General features: G+C 38.0%; 1 long non-coding RNA gene across 3 annotated transcripts in view; it reads right to left on the reverse strand.

Moving 5' to 3' along the window:
- The window catches only part of LOC111539591, a 329,705-nt gene that overhangs the window by 216,597 nt on the left and 99,878 nt on the right, over positions 1–13,230 (reverse strand). The gene's annotated exons all lie outside the window — the stretch shown is intronic.

Consider the following 13,230-nt stretch of genomic DNA (forward strand, 5'->3'; position numbering starts at 1 on the left):
TTGTTTAATCTGTATGTCTGTCTTTTCATTAGTGCCCCTTATACTATTTACATTTAGTGTAATTATTGATATGTCAGAGTTTTAGTGTGCCTTTTTGTTTTGTGTTTTCTCTTTGTTCTGAGTTTTTGTTTCCTTTTACTGTCTTCCTGTGGGTTACAAAATATTTTTCAAAATTTTTTTTACGTATTAATAGTGTTTTGAGTGTGTTTTGGTAGATGGCTTTTTTAGTGGTTGTGCTATGTATTATGTTATACATACATATCTTATCAGAGTCTGTTGATTTCATCATCCCTGTTTGAGTGAAGAACAGAAATCTTATTCCCTTTATATCTCTTCCCCCTCATTTTTCATAAAAGTTCTTCTATATACATTGAGAAGCACAGATATTGTTATAATTCTGCTTTAACTATCAAACATTGTATAGCAAACTGAAGAGAAGAAGAAAAATCTATTGTATTTAGTCATTTGTTTAATTGTTTTTTTCTTCTTTATTGATGTTCCAGAGACGACTTCTTTTATCATTTGCTTTGGGTTTAAAGAACTTCCTTCAGTCATGTCTTTTTAAGGTTAGTATGCTGGTAAAAAAAAAAATCTCTTAGTAATCCTTTATCTGAGAATATTTTGATGTTTTGATTTTTCCATCTTCCTTGAAGGATATGTCTTATTGAGTATAAATTCTGGGTTGCAAGCCATTTTTTCCTCAGCATTTGAAAAATATTGTGCCTCTTTATTTCTGGCCTCTACAATTTCTGATGATAAATACAATGTTATCTACATTGCTTTTCCCTCACAGATAAGCTGTTGTTTATCACTTTTTTAAAAACCTTTTCTTTGATTTTAGTTTTTAGAAGGTTGATTATAAATTTTCCTGGTTGGATTTCATTGGGTGTATTCTGTTTAATGTTCACTCAGCTTCTTCAATCTATGCATTTATATATTTTGCCAAATTTGAGTTTTCAGCCATTAGGTTTTTGAGTACTTTTTGTCTCTGTCCTCTTTTCCTCTTTTTGGCACTTAATTGACAGAAATGTTATGTCTCTTGCTATTTTCCCACAGGTTTCTGAGGCTTTGTTCTTTCATAAATTTAGTCTATTTACCCTTTGATGTTCAGATTATGTAATTTCTATTGTTCTGTCTTCACATTCTCTACTCTTCCTCCCTTCATTCTGCTGTAAAGTTTATCCACTAAGCTTTTTATTTTGGTTATTTTCCAGTTTTAATTTTTTTATTTGGTTCTTCTTTATATCTTCTGTTTCTTGTTGAGACTTCACATATCTTTTCGGAGGTTATTTTTTGTTCTGCGTTTGTTTGTAATTGCTGTTGAGGCATTTTTAGTATGGCTGCTTTACTTTTTTTCCCTCAGATAATCCTCACAGTTCTGCCATCTCAGTGTTGACATCTATTGATTACCTTGTTTTATTTAGTGTGAGTCCTTTATGGGTCTTAGTAAGATGAGTGATTTTCAATTAAACCCTTGACATTTTAGATATTATGTTATGAGGTTGTAGATCTTACTTGATTTTTTTTATTCAACTGCCTTGTCCTGACAATACTTTGTCGGGGAAGGGAACGAGGTATCAGCTCCTTACTCTCATCACTGCCAGGTAGGGGCAGAAGTTCAGGTTTCCACTCAACCTCTGTTGACACCTAAATGGGGAGAAGCTTCTCAATACCACTAGGTAGAAGTGATAATTCTAGCTCTCTGTTATACCTTTACAGATACCTTTTTGGCTGGGAGGAGTGGAAGTGCTTCACTTGTAGTCACCATTCTGCCTTCGCTAAAACCAGAGGGCAGAAGGGAAGGTAGCCTCATTATTACTGGGGCATGGTAAAAGTTTTGACTCTCCACTAGGCTTTATCTAATGCTATCTCAGCAAGATGGGGGAGAGGTTTCTTGTTGTTTTCCTGGTTCTTTAGCTAGAGAGAGTAGACTTTTATCCCTCAATGGGTGCATACCCATTGGAATATATAAAAGTTTTCTTCTGCAGAAAAACCCAGAAAACTCACCACTTTATAAATCTGTGGCTCCCTGATTTCTCAGTTGATCTGATTTCCCTCTACTTTTCAGTATTTTTGCTTCTTATATGCATAATGTCTGGGGTCGTTAATTGTATTTAGTACAATTAGTGGGAGGAATTTGGAAATATATCTACTCCATCTTCCCAGATGCAAGAGATCTCTTATGGCTAGCTTTTAAAGTAAACTTATTTGTCAGTAACAAAGATATTGCATATCAGTCCTACAAAGTGATAGTTCCACTGTACTCTGGCATTGTCACACCACATCTAAGGTGCTGAATTTTATTTACAGAATCACATTTTAAAGAAGAACAATAGTCATTAATGCATAGAAGAGTAGGCTACCACGAATATCATATTAGAAAATTTTGTCATATGAGGAATTGTTGAGAGACCGAGACCTGATTGGTGTGTTAGACTTTGTTGCCATACAGTAGAGTCAGTTTGTCCTTTTGGAATCCTGAGGGCCCAATAAGATTAATGGGTTTTAGATAAATGAGGCAGTTTTAGTCTTAATAAAAAGGACTTGCTAATAATTCTAATAATAATAGCTTATCCTGAGTATTTCAAGTAGCCAGTCATAGTGCAAAAAGCTTTACAGGTATTCTCTCAGTTGGTTCCTGCCACAACTCTGTGTAGAATAAACTGTAGTATCTCCATCCTTAGAAATGGGAGAACCAAATGTTAAAGAAATTGAGTCATTTAGCTAATCCCACACAATTAAAGATTTAAACTCAAGTCTGTCTGACTTCAGGTCCAGATTTAAACTCAAGTCTGTCTGACTTCAGGGCCATAGTAGAGCTTCTCAACAATCAAACAGGCTGCATCTGGACTCTCTAAAAACACTTCATTACTGCAGAAATAAGTATTATTTCTTCACATGCCTGACATCTTATGGTGAAAGGATCTTTCATTACCTTGTTTGTAAGACAACAGTTGACTAGCTACGTGCTTCTTTATGATCTTTGCATGTCAGGAATTTAGTCATTTGAAATTAAGTGAGCCTTTATACACATCTGAGATGTGCTGGTCTTTGTTCCCCATGTATCCCAGCTGGTCTAGTTGAGAAATGAATTTCTCAAGCTATGCATAACAAGTACAGGAAAGCTCCTCATCACCAGAAAATTAGAGCAAATGGCTGAATTTTTTTTTTTTTCTGTTTTCTCTTTTACATCTTTCTTGCCTCAGTCTCTGAAGATTATATTAATCTGCACGCATTTTATTCTGAATGTTTTTCATCTTGTTCTGAAGGGAAGATTTTCCAAATGGAAAAATGAGTTTTAATCATGGCAAATTTTGTTCAATTCATGCTTTGATAGCAATTCTTTTTAATCTAGTTCTGAGGTCCATACAACTCATGTGAAAGTAAGTCTAGTACTTTATGCTTAGGATCTGGCAAATTCTAATGAGGGTAAAATTTGTTTTAACACACAGTAATTCTCTCTCTCTTTCTGTATATATGTGTGTGTGTGTGTGTGTGTGTGTGTGTGTGTGTGTGTGTGTGATGGTTAGAGGGACTAATTTTAGTGTCAGATGAACTGCTTTTTCTCCATTTATTAATTGTAGAACCTGGGTCTTCTTCCCATTTGTAAAAATCCAGCTAATTGTAAAACTTTACTAAGGTTGGCTGTGTCATAAGTGAGGTGATAATTTAATACACGCAGCAAAATGTCTAGCACACATACAAGGTATTTCAATAACATTAACGATCTTCCCTTTCCAACATCTCTTATCAATATGAAGAGAAAACATTTCTTTGTCATGCAGTATATCATAAATACCTGAGCAGCAGTTGCTTACTCCAACAACAAGTAAAAAACCTTTCCTGAAAAAGTGTTGCATATTTATCTAACGTGCACTTATCATCTGAGTGAATTTTCTGATTCTCAAATTCTCTAGAATACTGTCCTGTAGAACTTTCCAAACAATGATGAAAATGTTCTCTATGTGCACTGTCCAAGTCTCTAGCCAGTTAACATATCTGTCTATTGAGCACTTGAAATATTGCTAAAGCCACTGAGTAACTAAATTTTTAATTTTATTTAATCATAAATAGTCACATGTGCTTAGCAGCTATTCAACTGGGCAACATGGCTATAGAGACTGGTCCCCTGTAGAGCTGATTGGCTTTTTCAAAGCATTAAAATGTTACTGGATTCAGTATTCACTGAAAAATGTGATGGGCTTCCAGGAGTTTTGGAAGGTTTGATAAATCAGTGCTGCAACCTACGGTCTTCTATTTTTTCATTTCTTTTGACCTCCATATTCGAACTTCATACTTTTTTATACCTTATTTCAACTCTTCCACAACATTGTTCAAGCACATGAAATTAGGTTAAACTAAACATCAAACAAATTACTAAATAGATCAAACAGATAACCTAATAGCTATATGTAAAAGACTTTCTTTTGACACTCTTGTTTCCTTTGGTGAAGTGATAGCAGAAGGAAAAAGGTCGGCTGGTGTTTCTAGCATCTATAGGTGTCGTCTCAAATGGGTAACTGATATGGTTTGGCTGTGTCCCCACCCAAATCTCATCTTGAATTTCCATGTGTTGTGGGAGGTACGCAGTGGGAGGTAATCGGATCATGGGGGCAGGTCTTTCCCATGCTGTTCTTGAGATAGTGAATAAGTCTCATGAGATCTGATGGTTATTTTAAGGGGCAGTTTCCCTCTACAAACTCTCTTATTTTGTCTGCTACCATGTGAAATGTGCCTTTCACCTTCCACTATGGTTATGAGGCTTCCCTAGCCATGTGGAGCTGTAAGTCCATTAAACCTCTTTCTTTTGTAAATTGCCCAGTCTTGGGTATGTCTTTATCAGCAGTGTGAAAACAGAGTAACACAGCAATGGAGCATGGTAATTCACTGCTCTTGCAGAAGAGTGTTTGCTAAGGGCCAAGTATCAACAATATCAGATAGGCTTTTGTGGTGGGTCTATTAACAAGGCAAAACAAAAGCATATTAAATATTATGATTACTCAGTGCAGTCTCACTCAGTATCCACAGGAGATTGGTTTCAGGACCGTTAAGAATACATAAATATATATATATATATATCCTCCTATATATTTTAAATCATCTCTGCTTATAATAACTAATACAATGTAAATGCTATCTGCATTTTTATTTGTATTATTTTTAATTACTATATTGTAATTTATATCACTTTTTTCAGAATATTTTTAATCGATATTTGGTTGAATCCACAGATGCTGAATCTGTGGATAAGAAGGATGGACTATTCTCTGAATCTTTTTAAGGAAAAGATCTAATTTTTTAACTACTACATGCATCAGTCACTTTGTGCCAGATTCAGCAAATCCTAGACTTCCTGATTCCTAAGTTACTGTCTTCAACCTTCCACTCACTAGCTTCACTCACCCTTGCACAGGACAAGGCATTAGTGCTCCCTGGGCTGATTCTCTTAAAGGCTAATCGAAAATATCATTAAGTGACTTGGTTGTGTCCAAATATTCCTGGTTTCTAAGGCCAATAGATTGGTAAAGACTTCTCAGAAGTAATCTTGGCTTCTGGAGAAATGAACTCACTACATGAGATGTAAGTCTTGGCGACTTGTTGTTGGAGTTAGTCTAACAACAAGTCCAGATCATAAATACAATGATGATGATTCTCAGAGGGGAATGCAACATGAGAGAGAAGAAACTTGAAATGGCAAAGCCCTTCTTGACAATGTAGATTAGTACTCAATAAATATCTCCTGTCATAAGGGTTTCATACTAAGTGTTGGGGAAAATTTGGCTAATTATTTTGAGTTGTGCCTACTCTAGGTTAACAATCAAATTATTCATGGCACAGATGAAAATTTCAAAACAACGCAGCAAAATGTGATACTACAGTCACTAAAGGGGGGGGCACATTAATGTATAGATTGTGCCACTTCTCAATGCCTAAGGTTTTCAGAGGAGCGTTTCAGTGAGGTAGACTCTAGAAGTTGGTGCAGAGTCAAGGTCATGCCCTGGAAGAGCTAGAAAGGCCAGACACATAGGAAACAACCTGCTGCTAATGAAATAAGGGAAGCCACACACCATAGTTTCCAGGCACACTGAAGCAGATGGCCCAACCAATGCCATCTAGAGGAGTTTGTGGTTTGACTGGCAGCATCCAATGAGAAATCTCATTGACCATTACCAGTTACATTCAACGATCATCATTACTGAACTGCAGTGCACGGCTTAGTAACATAGCCACTGTTAGCACTGCACAGCAGCAGCTGAAATGAGCCAAAGCATGTTGCAAACTCTTTACCTTTGCCTATCCTACTAAACTGAAGCTAATGCTTATTAATAGCACACCACACATACTGAAATACTCTTTGTATTCTAGAAGGGAGGGGTGAGTTGTAGTTTGTACAGCTATATGTTACTTTGCTTTCCTTAGGACAATAATACATATTTTTAAGTTAGCCAATAAGAGATTACAAATGATTTTCCCTGAGAAAACAAAGACAAAACGAACAAACAAAAAAACTAGAAAATCAAACCCATGACCTTGGTCTAATTAGCCCCGCTGAATTAACACCACACACTGCATCAAACTGAGTTAACCAACTCAGACAAGATGGCCAGTCATTAGGAAAGCCCCAGGGAGTGGCTGACTGACTTCCTGAAGTGTTTCCAGTGGGTGGGTCTCTAATCTGACACATCTGGGAAGCCCTGAGATGGAGCAACAATTCCTCCCAGGGGCCATTTCTAAACACTAAGGTAAAAATAGAAGCTTTTTCCTTCTGCGAAATGTCACTTCACATTTTATCACAGTCTAAGACTCAGAGGCCCTTGTTACACTGAGCCCTAAATGCAGCCATCCTTAGGTTTTCTGATGTCCTCTGTGGTTGCTGGATTAATATGTAAATAGGCTATGTTTTATACTACATGTAAAGGATGGCTAGTGTTAACTACATGGGAAAGTGGGGACGGAAAATAGGGAGGCAGAAGACTGGAGGGGGACAGGATATCCATCCTGTCACAACAAATAGACAATAGGGGCTAAGAATATTGACGGAGATAATGAAAATCAATTTTAAGTGTTTCCTACATGAAAAATCAAAAGTAGGACATTTCATACATCACTACTGGCCTGATTCTTTCATTCCATGCCGGTCATTTTGACTTTGCGCTTCTCCCCTGTCCCCCTTGCCGTTATTGTTAGGTTGTTTTCTTCTTGACAAAAGTGGGAAAAAAACGAAGCTCACTGGAAATATTTCTAGAGGAAAATTTCTCTGTAGGAGGAGTTACATAAGCTGTGGTTTCCTCAGCCCTCCCAGGTCTAATCAGAAACACTGTACTGGTCTGAACTCCAGGGGTGTCAAGCATGCAGGGATTGAGCAGTCCACAGAGGTGTGCCCACTCTGTTCTCCACAGGGCGCTGCTGAAATGTACATTTGTCTGTGTGGCAGACTGTGTGCCTAATCACCCACATTTGGCATCCTCTTCTGTGGTGCCCTACCTGTAAGAGGATTAGACACCATTCCGTGGTTGAACCTGGCAGGACCACATGACTCACTTCGGCCACTGGAATGTGAGTGTAAGTGTCTGTAGGTCACTGCTGGGCAGACTGAGTGCCAATGCGTAGTTTATCAAGTTACCTTTGCCCTTTGCTTTAGCTTTTAGTAAACCGAGTAAGTAAAACTGTACTTAGTCCTCCAAGATCTGACTCTTTGAAACCCATGTATAGAAACCATTATAAAAATTTCAGAAATCCTGCTTCTTGCACATGGAAAGCATAGATTTCTAAACTGTTGTTTCTGCTGTGGGCTTTACAACCTCAAAGCTGACCAAAGATTCCTTATATTCACCAAATCTACCTTTCCCCTGAGGGCAGTGCCTACAGAAAGCTCCCACTGTTCCCCAAGAGATGAGAAAGAGTTAAAGAAGTTCAATAACAGGAATCCCTGTTAATATCTGAAAATTTCATCCTAATGTATGTGCTAAAATATACCTCAGGCAGTAAAACAGCACAGGCTTGTCACACTCTCTATACGCACATTACGTATTCACAACTTTCCATCCCAAGTTTACCTATTCATAACTCTCCACCCCACCATTCTCTGTTTTCATTATAAAGCCCCATGGCTCTGACATTTTCACTCTTAGAGGCCATCAGTAACTTACAGACCCCACTATTCCACAGTCACATGTACTCAGAGAGTCAATAATTCTATTAATAATTCTCTTTACAGTTTTAACTTTCTTTAACAATAAATGAAATTCATCAAAATACCTGGTAAAGAATGGAACTTCTATTTTTGTTGGAGGAGTGATTTGGAAGCTGAGGAAGTCATTTTTGCTAATAGAAACAGCATTTTTTCTGGGAGTGGTCACTCTGATGGATGGTCCTGTTTATTCCTATCTACGATTACTACTCCCATTATTTGGGGGGAGAATTGAAAGTTATGAAGGAATCTGAACATAGGCACTTCAAACTCAGATATCATGCTCTCTTTATTCGGGTGCTATAAAATAGGTATTAGCTTTTGCAAAATGATGCAAATCTGCTTATTACATTTTCCCCTAAATCAGAGTTTAAACCCCCCCTTAACTGAAAGTTATTTTTTTGAGATGCATGCGCATGTGCTACTGCTCAATAGCTGCAATCGGGAAGTTGTGAGAGAACTTAGTAAGAATATGCGGTACATTCACTCCTTTTCTCTAGGCTGAAATGAAGACAATATGAGGGTAGAACAGAGTTGGGTTTAGGGAAATCTGGAGTAGAGTTCTAGCCTTCCATTTTTAAAGTGATCCAGGACTAAGTGGTTGATATGGTTTGGCTGTATCCCCACCCAAATCTCATCTTGAATTGTAATTTCCACAATTCTCATGTGTCATGGGAGGAACTTGGTGGGAGGTAATTGAATCACGGGGGTGGGTCTTTCCCATGTTATTCTCATGATGACGAATAAGTCTCATGAGATCTGATGGTTTTAAAAATGTGAGTTTCCCTGCACAAGCTCTCTTTGCTGTCATCCATGCAAGATGTGACTTGCTCCTCCTTGCCCTCTGCTATGATTATGAGGCTTCCCCAGCCACGTGAACTGTAAATCCATTAAACCTCTGTCTTTTGTAAATTGCCCAGTTTCAGGTATGTCTTTATCAGCAGCATGAAAATGGACTAATACAGTGACCCTAACTTAGAAAATTTTAGAAGCTGGGAATGGCCTTAGAGTTGTGGGAAGAGATAAGTAAAGCAGATAGAAGAGTCAGCTTTGGCGAGGAATTTTTTAAAAGACTTTTCTCCCTCTGGATTTCAGAAAACTGAGTCTTAGGTTTTGAGACGAGCCTTGATCAAAAGCTACCTAGTAGGTGCAGTTAGTTCCTGCAACAGGCCAGAGCTAAGGGACCCACTGGAAATTTCCTTAAGGAGGGAGCACAACCAATGGACTTTTAGAAGAGTCGTATCACTTTCCAGGTTTGGATTTCTCCATTTTTTTCTTTAACTTTTTATAAAGTCTAAGCACTAGAAGCTGTCCTTAGTCACCACTCTGTGGAATTATGGGCAAGGCTTGACCCACGCATTAAATAAAGAGGTGCAGAGGGAGTAACAGGTGCCTGAGAAAAGATGCTTTACCTGTAGCACTTCAGAAGAATGGTACAATGGCCTGCAGCTGGTACCTAGCAGCAGTAGGAACCACTACCTGGAGGGATCTTTGGAACCCAACGTATCAGCCATCCTAGACATGTCCAGAGATATCTGAGAAGAAAAACAAAAAAAACGTGAGCTTTCACAGGCTTGCAACATGATGATTTGGATGTCAAAAGAAAACTTAGTTTTAGTCACAGTCTGCTGAAGGCTGAAACGTCTGAGTTCTAGCAACCATAATCCTTTCCCATAGCTAGGGTTGTTAGTCTACCCAAAATATTGAAATATTTCCAAACTGATTAAGAAACAGCCACTGTCTTTGGCTACTCCAGCCCCTTCTCAAGCACTTACTGGATGTTCCCACAATCCAGCAACTAAAGGGTGAGTACCAGGCACAGTAGGGGTCTCCAGAGCCTGTTTCATTGCAGGCTTCAAGTACACCGAGTCAGTTCCTGTATTCCCATAACATGCTGGTTATTAGATTATTTGGCCATTACATTTGCCTACATTTAGCTGAGTCTGACTGGGAGAGATATAAGAAAATAATTTTAAATGGTACTTATTCTTAAAGACTTTATTTGGGGAAAAGCAAAGACCGACTCACATCATCTAAATAAAAACTAACACAGTAAATGTCTTCACAGTAAATGTCTTATGAATACAGAGCCAAGGAGCAAAGGCTGGAGTGATCAAGGAGGCTGATGAATGTCAAGTCAGGGGAGAGGATGAGTCTTCTTAAAAGAGTGTGGATTTCTCTTCTATTGTGGGTTTGGTTGATATTTCTGTGTTACCCTCACTTCAGCAACACAGATCCTTTCCACATGATAAAATGCAGTTATCTCTGAGCTGAACAATGCTACAATTCAAGCACTCTCATTTATTTGCCAACAAATCAACACCAACTTGACGTTTCTATGCAGTAGTAATTGGGGAAATTATGGGACTATAATATGAGGAGAGAGAAAATGGGTCATCTCTTGTCCTGAGTTATAGAGATGTCAAAATTGTCAGTGCCAACTCTTTTATTATTTTATTCCCAATAAAATTTGGAAACAACTGTGTATATGCAAATAATGACCCAATTATTTCATTTAAATGAACTCACTAATTTAAAATGAATTGTGATCCATTGTTAGGAGCAGCTTACATTATCCCAACATCTTAGATATTAATTCCACACAAAGCTGACTGTATATTTAACTCAGAATGAAGGCAATAAAAAGCAAAGCCATGAAATACAGAATATATGAGAATAAAACTAGAGAAATAAAAAGAATCCAATTATGTACACATCTTAAAAGTTAACAGTTTCTAAAATTCAGTCTTATCGGGGGAGGGATTGCATGGGGAGTTATACCTGATGTAAATGATGAGTTGATGGGTGCTGACGAGTTGATGGGTGCAGCACACCAACATGGCATAAGTATACATATGTAACAAACCTGCACGTTATGCACATGTACCCTAGAACTTAAAGTATAAAAAAAAAAAAACTTATCATCTTAGTGACACCATTTGTCAAGTTACTGATAAAAAGAAGTTACAGTAGAGAAAAAATAAATAAATTTTCCATTCCCTTTAGCTGACCAAAGCAAAAGATTTGCTTAATTGGGTGCCATAATTTAACTTTTCGCTGCTTTACTACCCAGTAAATAAAAGCTATATTCAAAAGTCAGATAATTAGTTGTCAAAAGATGCCATATCTATTCAAATGCATGAGAGAAAAACATTAGGAAAAGGGAATTTCTGGAAGGCTTTATGAAGCATGTAGGACATACTTCATAAATGTGTTAGTAAAAATTTTGTGAGTTATTATTTTTAAAAAATTAATTGAAAGAAGTGAATTCCAGGACAGGATAACTTCTGATAATGTGACTCATATAAAAAGGGTTTGGCCATTTTCTATGACCCATTATCTTTCTTACAATGTGTGAAGTTCAGCAGGGCCTCCGTTACCTACCATGAGCTCATCTCCATGAATGATGCAACACAGTGTTAATCAGACCCAACTTCTCTGATGTCGTTAAGAGAAGGCTAGCAGCAAAAACCTCCACTCTTCCAGTAGAAAGCATTTTGTATGAAAACATTTTATTCTGATTTCAAATATTTTTTAAAAATTTTATTATTATTATACTTAAGTTCTAGGGTACATGTGCACAACATGCAGGTTTGTTACATATGTATACATGTGTCATGTTGGTGTGCTGCACCCATTAACTCATCATTTACATTGTGCCCCAGTTTTCAGACCATATAAATACAGAAGTTTTGTGACTCAAATACATCGTTGCTTCCTTTTTAGGTGTTCTCACCACTCCTCCATTATAGGCAGTCACTTTTAGGCTTGTTTCTAGCACCTGATCATCCAATGACCCTCTGCTTCTTCTGTGACAGTGCTGTTGACATGGCGCTTAGCAGAAGCCCTGCCTTCTTCCAGGATTTCAGGAGTTCTCATTAAAAGAGGCAGTTGGTCTGCCTCTTGACAAAACTTCATTTCCCCAGAAAGTTTTCCCTGCACCCTGGACTAGGCTGGACTCCACCCGCCCCTACCCACAGAGACTCCCACAGGACCCAAAGCTTCCACGTTCATCATAGCTTGTCAACAGCAGTCCCTCGTACTGTACCATGAAAGAGGTGCCAGCGTCCAGTTCCTGTTGTAACCATCACCATCAAGCTACACCGGGAACATAGCAGTGTATGTTTGCTGAACATCAAATAAAATATATCACTGATCATAGTAGTCTCTATTTTTTAATTTTTGTTCTAGTAGGAAGTTTCTAATCTAATTTTTATCTTGGAAATATTTATTTTTTATCTGAAATATTTTTATCTAGAGTAACTTAAAAACACAAAATAGTTGTTAATACTAATGTTAATATTTGTTTTCCAATAAAGACTTTTTTGGTGGGGCGGGGGGGGGATGGAGTCTCACTTCTTTACCCAGGCTGGAGTGCAATGGTGCGATCTCGGCTCACTGCAACCTCCAACTCCTGGGTTCAAGCAATTCTCCTGCCTCAGCCTCCCCAGTAGCTGGGATTACAGGACATGCCACCACACCCGGCTAATTTTTGTATTTTTAGTAGAGATAGGGTTTTACCATGTTGACTAGGCTGGTCTCGAACTCCTGGCCTCAACTGATCCGACCACCTGGGCCTCCCAATGTGCTGGGATTACAGGTGTGAGCCTTTGTGCCCAGCCCCAATAAAGATTTTTAAAGTTCAATGACATTTTAAAAATACTTTTTCCAGGCACAGTGACTCATGTTTGTAATACCAGTCTTTAGGAGGCCAAGATGGAAGGATTGCTTGAGCCCAGGAGGTTAAGTCCAGCCTGGACAACATAGTGAGACCCCATCTCTATTCATAAAAGAAAAATAAAGAAAAAAAATTTAAAATAAAAATAAATATTTTAATTCCCCTCATTTTATTTTTTTTTATTTATTTATTTATTTATTTATTTATTTATTTATTTATTTATTTATTTATTTTTTGAGACGGAGTCTCGCTCTGTCGCCCAGGCTGGAGTGCAGTGGCCGGATCTCAGCTCACTGCAAGCTCCGCCTCCCGGGTTTACGCCATTCTCCCGCCTCAGCCTCCCGAGTAGCTGGGACTACAG

This window comes from Piliocolobus tephrosceles, chromosome 18 (genome assembly GCF_002776525.5).
Source record: "Piliocolobus tephrosceles isolate RC106 chromosome 18, ASM277652v3, whole genome shotgun sequence".
Classification (NCBI taxonomy): domain Eukaryota; kingdom Metazoa; phylum Chordata; class Mammalia; order Primates; family Cercopithecidae; genus Piliocolobus; species Piliocolobus tephrosceles.